We start from the raw sequence: 8,354 nt of genomic DNA, 5'->3' as shown, positions 1-8,354 counted from the left end.
GAGTTCGAGACCAGCCTGGCCAACATATTAAAACCCCCGTCACTACTAAAAACACAAAAATTAGCTGGATGTGGTGGTGCATGACTGTAATCCCAGCTACCTGGGAGGCTGAGGCAGGAGAATTGTTTGAACCTGGGAGGCGGAAATTACAGTGAGCCAGGATTGTGCCACTGTACTCCAGCCTGGGCAAGACTCCGTCTCAAAAAAAAAAAAAAAAAAAGACTGGTGACAGAGACCCGAATCTTCATTCCTTACATTAATAGTTTGAATGCTTATCAACTGAGCTGCATGAATCAATCTAGCTGGGGCACACATATATATTCCACTAACTCATTTGGTAGGTGTTGTCCTAATCTGTGAATCTCCTTTGAATTCTCCTCTTGGCAGAGAGAGTTCCATTTTAAAGGGACAAGATAATCGCTAAAGATCCAAAATGCTCTGTTTTCCTCCCTCCTGTCTTCCTTGTCTTCCATCTCTTTATGAGTCTAGATCAAGAGCTGTAACGTTCCCTAGAAAAAGTCACTGAAGTTATTAGCTCCTTCTTCACTCATTTTCCTTCCTTTTCAAACTTGTGTAAATCATAGGAACTGCTTGAGCTCATTTCCAGGGGTTGACTTTAAAGTGGAAGAACTTGTGGCACTTTCCTCTGTCGCAGATGCACAATCTAAACATTAAGTCAAATGCCTTAGAAAGCTTAAAATGAGCATGAAATAAAAATATTTACTCATAGTCCCTTCTCCTTTGATCTTGCTTGAATTTTTCCCTTGACTTGAGTTCCCATGAGTTAACGAGGCTCCAAGCCAAATACAGTGAGGTTATGAAGAGCAAGAGAAAAAGACTGGCAAAGCAGTGCTTCCATCAAAGCTGTTATTCACTGTCTGAGTGGCTGTGAGTAGAATCAAAGGCCAAATAAAAATCCAAGAAATGAACAACTTTTTTTTCTTTAATTAAAAGGAAAATCTAAATTCTACCACAAATACCAAAGTATACTCTGATAGAAGGAAATCAAGGACAGTTCTCATGGGCTCTGTGGCTTAGTTGGTTAAAGTGCCTGTCTAGTAAACAGGATGATCCTGGGTTCAAATCCCAGCGTGAGCCTTGACTGGCAACGTGGGCAGGCCTTCCTGCCCACTCTCTTAAAACTTGAGATTTTCTGCTGTTCCTTTCTACCATCGGGGATCCTCCGCCCCTGATTTTGGATGTAATAGGTGGTATCCAAAGGCTTTGGAAACAAACTGAAACTGTACGTCCTCCCAACATAGGGCTACATAAAAATAGCAAAGGGCTGGACGATAATTATAGTATCCTGCCCTTTTTTTTTTGCTTAAAAAATGATAAGCCATATCTTCCATTGGGATTTTCTGTGCAAGGTCGTTTCAAGTATTCCAATTTTATATAAAGAGTTAAGAACAATTAATTGAAGTTTAGAGAGGGAACGTATACTGTGGGCATGGATTTTAATACAATACTGGCCAGTGCTCTTGTTATTATAATTCAACGATAGGTATGTGAAGAGTTAGAATGTCTTCAATTCTCCAAATTTGTAAAATGTCAATTATGAATTATCTGTAATTATGAATGCCGATTATAGATACTACAATTATATGTACTGTGAATGTCTATTTAATATTGATGAAAGCCAGCTATATAATTTACAGGCCCAGTGTAAAATGAAAATACAGGGCCCCTTATTCAAAAAGCAGGGGCAAGTGTCATCAAAGGTGCTAAAATACAAAGCTTTTCCCTTTCAGTCACTCTTTGTTCGGCCTGTCATGGTATTTTTCATTTTCTGTCTAATGTCACTCTAATTAAGAAAAAATAAAACAAAATTGTAAGTATCAAAATGAATTTTACAGTTCATCTTTATTTCACACATCAAAATTCATGGGGCATTGCGATTGCTTTATTATATATGGAGAAGCAAAGGAAATCAGACATGAAATTCCTTTCCTCATGTGCCATGCTCTTTTGCTCCCCCGAATATCAATTACTAAACATAAATTAAGAGATGCAGTTCATATGAAATTTTAAGACTGCAAAGGTAGATCGCTGGTAGATTCTCCTCTGAAAAGGAAAACTTGCCAAAACCCAGAATTGAACCAGTGTCCTTTAGATGTTCAGTCTAATGCCCTCCTAATCGAGCTATCTCAGCTTACTGCAGACTAGAAACTTTATTCAATTTCTCTTCCAATACTTCGATTGTTTCCAACTTTTTAGCTTTCAGGTTTCTTAAGTGCTTTTATTATACAATGTATTTACCCACTAAGAAAGGCTTAGAACTTATTGACTCCTATGTGTGATGGCTGAATACAATTCCTTGGCAGTGTGGGATGGATACGTGGAGGAGGGAGACAGAAGATAAGTGACAGGAATTAAGAAAAAAAAAACTTCCTGCCCTTCCACATCCTGTTGGTTGAGCCAGACACAACAAAGAAAATTTTAAAATTAATGATAAAAATAAAAAATAAAATGTGGTGGTGTTCTTTGTTTTTCTCTTCTTTTTGTCTTTGATAATCTTTAAGATGTGGAGAATTGGAACCCAAGGTAAATTTCCGTTAATGTGTGGTCAGGTTTCTGTCTCCTAGCGATGATTTCGAGTGATCTATTGATCCTTTGTTTTATCCTCTTCCATCTAGTCTTTGCCATAGTCTTTTGCCCTGGGTGGTGCAGAAGTTTATGGCGTACAAATGGAGTAGCACTAAAGGGAGTCCTTTGGATCATGTATACAATTAAAGTGTGTGACAAAAGACGGGGTGGTTGTTGGTGAGTAGCTAAAGAGCAGCAACGTTTTCAGGAAATGAAACCAAGACAGCACACATTTTAAGTATGCATTCTACCACTGAGCAACACTCTTGTGATAGCCAAGCTCTCTTGGAGATACATCTTGATATATTTCCAAAGGCATAAAATGCAATAATTTGAACCTCATCAAAAATTTAAAAATCCTTGTTCATCTTTCTGGCATATAGCTCAGTGGTAGAGCACATGCTTTGCATGTATGGGGTCCAGAGTTCAATGCCCAGCACTTCCATGGTTTTGTTTATTCGATTTCCCCAAGTACTTTTATACTACACATACCTTCAGTAGCGCAATGCGGAATCCTCTCTCCTACTTTATGCCTTCAGTTCCTTTTTTTTTTTAAACTACTCACACGGAAATTAAGCATGATTTCTGTGATAGCAGAAAGAAGAAACAAAAGAAAAAAATGCTTATTCAACATCATGAATGCAACAACACTAAGCAGCTTTTCACCTATTCTTTTTTTCTACAGTGTTACTTAGGAGAACGAAGAGAAACAAAGAAGAAGAAGAAAAAAAAAAAAGAAACTTGTGGACTTTTTTTTTTTTTTGCCATAATAGCTAATCCTAAAGACACTAGAAGTGGGAATTATTTGGGTATTATCCTAAAGACACTAGCAGTTGGGAAAATTAGGATGGTTTTCCAGCCATCCCAGGAAAAACACTTTGGACAACAAATCGAATGCCTTGGACACAGACTATTTATAAACCTTTATCACATACCCGGAATAGAACACAAAAATTTGAATAAGGGCTCTTGCATCTCGTGAAGGAGCTTGAAAAAAAGAAAAAAAGTAAAGAAAATCCCACCACCAACGTGCTTTAATTTTGAACACAAAATAATGTTCATTACCTGTGATGGAGAACATTTGTCTTTTGGATAAATTCAAGTGATGGAGAGAATTTTTTCCTCTCTTCCTTCTTCCTTCTATCTAGTTTTCTAATCCAGAGCTGCTGCATCCACTAATAGGTGTCCCAGGTTCCTAGAACTGTGCATGTCTATAATACACACCCTCTTTCTTTTTTCAGACTCATTATGGAAGTGATGAAAGCATCCCAGGGACAGAACAGCTATGAACTATGCTCTTCCCCTGCTGGCCAATCCAATTCTATTAGCTCTGTGCTATCCAGGACTTCATCACATTTTTTCATTTATTGATGGCACTGTGAACATTTATGGCACTCTGAAAGCTGGAGGGCTCTCCAGCTTTATTCTTTGGAACATCTATATGCACAGCAAGCTTTCCTGTTGGGATAGCTTTGCTCAGTCACCCATCCTGGCTTCGCTGTTCTGCGTTTGCTGTTGCCTTGTTTATTCCTCTAGTCTGGGAAAATGTCAATTGATTAAAGTTAATAAAATTTTGAAGCTTTTAAAAAAAAAATCCTTTGTGAACATAGTCCTTAAGAGAGGATTAGAGATGAAGGTGTGGAACCAAAATTGAGGACAATCTCAGAGCTCGTGATGCATTAACGAGGATTGAGAGTCAGCTGGAAAATGGATGTTGTTACAGCGTCTGACAAATACAGTGTGAATTCAACTTGCCGAAGGCTGCCTCTGGACTGAGAGGCACTTTATCTGAGTCAGTATTGCGGGAGAAAGCAGAAGTGTGGCAAACATAGCTCAATTGGAAGAACTCTGGACTAAAGATCTAGACTAAAATCAGGGATCCTTCTCCATGACTGAACAGTCCTCAATGTTGGAAATTTCTGCTTTTTGCTGGTGGAGGAAAGTAGCTTTCATGCAGTTTGCCTATGAATGGAGCTTGGAGCAGGCTAACAGGAATGGGAAAGTCTGAGGATAAGAAACTGTGTCATTTGGACTGTAATCTTAGTGTCTTAGTATACTGTTATAAGTATATTAGGATACTGTTAGCTGCCAAACAGTATCCAATTCAGTGATTTCATGAAAGTAGAGGAATGTAATCCAGCGATCTTTATCCAAACAACAGAAAATGAAACCAACAAACTGGAAACAAAGTGATATTTTATATATAAGCCAACAGGACCCAATTGCGGGCTGCAAGGGTAGCTCAGTGGTAGAGCGTGTGTTTCTCATGTATGAGACCCCGGGTTCGGCCCTCAGCTCTTCCAGCCATTCTTTTCTTCATTCTCCTTTCTCATTCTTTGCATGTGTTTGTCACGTTTTCCCTGCTCCTATAAAAAGAGGAGAGTGTCAAATGTGTTGCTTTTAATACTATGCTATTTATTCGGGCAGTAATCTGTGGCTTTTTATAAAACTTATCATGAGAAGAATATATTGCTAACGTGACTGAAACAAGCAGACATTGAAACGGGGGCACAGATTACTCCACAAGGAGTTCTTCTTTATATTTTTTCCAGACACAAATATCTCTTAAATTATGTTGATTAATGTTAAAACTTTACAGGCTTACATCAAAGCTGTGTGTGGGTCGTGGTATTATTGTTTCTAACTGTATGTAGATATTGACTTGTAGCCCAGCATAAACAAAATCATAAATAGATACATTACCATCAGGATCTCCTTGGCAGGAAGCACGAACCCTGCAGTCACATTACAGACCCATGCACTTTGAGTTCCGTTTGGCGGTATCACTAAAGAGCCAGACTGAAAAAGAATGGAAATAAGAACAAATAGGCAACTCAGAAAAAATTTTCCTTGCATCTATGTTTTATGAGCTGAGGAGCAGAAAATCTTGCCACTGGTTGCCTTACGCCTGTCTCCTCAGGGCTCCTCCAACCACCTCCTCTGCCCCTGAGAATTGAATTGTGAGCAACAGAGGGGCTGGGCAACAGGTCCCAAGTTTTTCTGGGTGAGTTAGTAGGTAAAGGTTGTCTAAATGTAAGGTGGCACTCAGTGCTTTGCCTCGCGAACGCTTAAAACATAATTTAGATGACTGAAGACAGCCAGCTCTCGTCCTCTGGAATAGCTTACAGCCCACAGCAAGCCATCTACCAATAGGTTTTAAAAGTTAGGTCTTGGCTGGGCACGGTGGCTCACGCCTGCAATCCCAACACTTTGGGAGGCCTTGGCGGGTGGATCACCTCAGGTCAGGAGTTTGAGACCAGCCTGGCCAAAATGGTGTAAACCTCTTCTCTACTAAAAATTTAAAAATTAGCCGGGCGTGGTGGCCAGCGCCTGTAATCCCAGCTACTCGGGAGCCTAGGCGGAAGAATCGCTTGAACCCTGGAGGTGGAGGTTGCGGTGAGCTGAGATTGCACCACTCCAGCCTGGGCGACAAAGAGAGACTCCGTCTCAAAAAAAAAAAGAAAAAACTTAGGTCTTGGGTTTTGGTAGCAGTCATTTTTATTGCACGTTAAATCGACTTTCACAGGAAATGTACACAAAATATGTGATAGAAGACACCAGATAACTCCCCACTGTTCCCCAAACCAAAACATCTAGCTGAAGTAAAAACCTCAGAAGCATTGCCAAATAGCGTATTTAAATTCTTTGCCTTCTACATTTCCTCGATGAACTTCAGGGTTTTTTGTTCTTGAATCTTTAAATGAATTAATAATACTTCACACATCACTGTACCAAAGGTCCCAAAGGCAGGTGTGGCCAAAGGTGTGTGGATGAGGAATGGGACTAGATAAAGTTGCTTGAATTTCTAGAAAGAAACACTCGTTAAAGCGTCAGTAAAAATCATGGTATATCGTTGTTCTGCACTTTCTTTTCCGTACAAATCGTGTGTTGGTGAATGTATAAAAATCGATACCGGTTTTCTTTGTCAAAGCCTTTGCATGCTACCTTTTGTATTAGAAAATGGTGTTTTAAATGTGAAGTTGAAATTCCAAATATAGCATCAAATTTCCTTCGTTTGAAAACACTAACAGCATGCTCCTCCTACTTCCTTAAGGAGCAGGAGAGGGAGCAGGGATGAATCACAAGTTCAGTTTTCTCTGAGACCCAAACCCAGGACAGAGGTTTTAACCAGCTAAGTCACAGAGTCCCCTGGCAGGGCTATCCCCATCAGGTATGTTACGGTCATGCTGCTGTCTGAATTATTTCTGGACAAAGACAAAATGATAGACCTTCTTTCTCTTTGACCCTCATTTCCTTGACTCCCGATTGGCCCACAGAGTCGCCAAATCAGTGAAAAACAGCTTGGACCACTTCCATTTTGCCAAGCATGGGTTCTCAGGGCATCTTTTACTTCTTGCTGTTTATAACCCCACAGTATTTGGTGTGGAGCCCTCAACACATCTCTCAGGCAGCTATCAAAAACCATGAAAGACAAAACGTCCCCATGAAGCAGTAGAACTCTGGCCATTGTAATCCATGAGGAAATCCATATTTTGCACACCCCTTTCCAAGAAAAGGGAATAGCTAAGCCCTATGACCTCAAAGCTTCACCCACAAACAAACCTGGCCAACGTTAACTCACTTGGCTTCAGGCTGGAGCTCCAGTGTGTTTCTCTTTCTCCAGGTAGTCTCCACCCTATCACAGATTTCCTACACCATTGCACCAGGGCCCCTGGATTTTCACTGCTTCTGGCTGTCCACACAATTAGAAATGCTAGGAGGAGAGTACAAAAGAGCAGAACTCAGAAAGTTGTCTGGGGAAATCTAGATCCAGGTGGAAGAAGAAAACAAGTCCCAAATGAAAACCTATGCGTGCGTTTCCACGCTACCCACAGAGGGGTCCGTACGGCTTTGTTCTGGATTCCCGTTGTAACTTGAAGGGAAACTTTCACAATGTCTGGAGCCCTTGATGTCCTGCAAATGAAGAAGGAGGATGTCCTTAAGTTCCTTGCAGCAAGAACCCTCTTAGGAGGCACCATTCTTTACTTCCAAATGGAACAGTACATCTATAAAAGGAAAAGTGATGGCATGTACGTCAGAAATCTGAAGAGGACCTGAGAGAAGCTTCTGCTGGCAGCTCATGCCATTGTTGCCATTGAAAACCCTGCTGATGTCAGTATTTTATCCTCCAGGAATACTGGCCAGAGGGCCATGCTGAAGTTTGCTGCTGCCACTGGAACCACTCCAGTTGCTTCACTCCTGGAAACTTCACTAACCAGATCCAAGCAGCCTTCCAGGAACCACAGCTTCTTGTGGTTACTGACCCCAGGGTTGATCACCAGCCTTTCACAGAGGCATCTTATGTTAACCTACCTACCATCGCTCTGTGTAATACAGATTCTCCTCTGCACTATGTGGACATTGCTATTCCATGCAACAACAAAGGAGCTCACTCAGTGGGTTTGATGTGGTGGATGCTGGCCCCAGAAGATTGGCGCATACGTGGCACCATTTCCCATGAACACCCATGGGAGGTTATGCCTGATCCCTGCTTCTACAGAGATCCTGAAGAGATTGAAAAAGAAGAGCAAGCTGCTGCTGATAAGGCTGTGACCAAAGAGGAATTTCAGGGTGAATGGACTGCTCCAGCTCCTGAGTTCACTGCTACTCAGCCTGAGGTGGCAGACAGGTCTGAAGGCATGCAGGTGTCCTCTGTGCCAACCCAGCAGTTATCTACTGAAGACTGGAGCACTCAACCTGCCACAGAAGACTGGTCTGCAGCTCACACTGCTCAGGCCACTGAATGGATAGAAGCAACCACTGAATGA

At 41.2% G+C, this 8,354-nt stretch overlaps 1 non-coding gene and 1 pseudogene across 1 annotated transcript; both read left to right on the top strand.

Annotated features, from left to right (window-relative positions):
• The first annotated feature begins 1,023 nt into the window (after positions 1 to 1,023).
• On the top strand, positions 1,024 to 1,099 carry TRNAT-AGU (transfer RNA threonine (anticodon AGU)). The gene has a single exon. It is a non-coding gene; the product is annotated as a tRNA-Thr (tRNA).
• A 6,380-nt stretch (positions 1,100 to 7,479) lies between these two features.
• Positions 7,480 to 8,354, top strand: LOC129472926 (small ribosomal subunit protein uS2-like; annotated as a pseudogene).

Source organism: Symphalangus syndactylus, chromosome 23 (genome assembly GCF_028878055.3).
Source record: "Symphalangus syndactylus isolate Jambi chromosome 23, NHGRI_mSymSyn1-v2.1_pri, whole genome shotgun sequence".
NCBI lineage: Eukaryota > Metazoa > Chordata > Mammalia > Primates > Hylobatidae > Symphalangus > Symphalangus syndactylus.
Note: the sequence above shows the minus strand (reverse complement) of the source record. Positions and strands in the feature narration are given on the sequence as shown.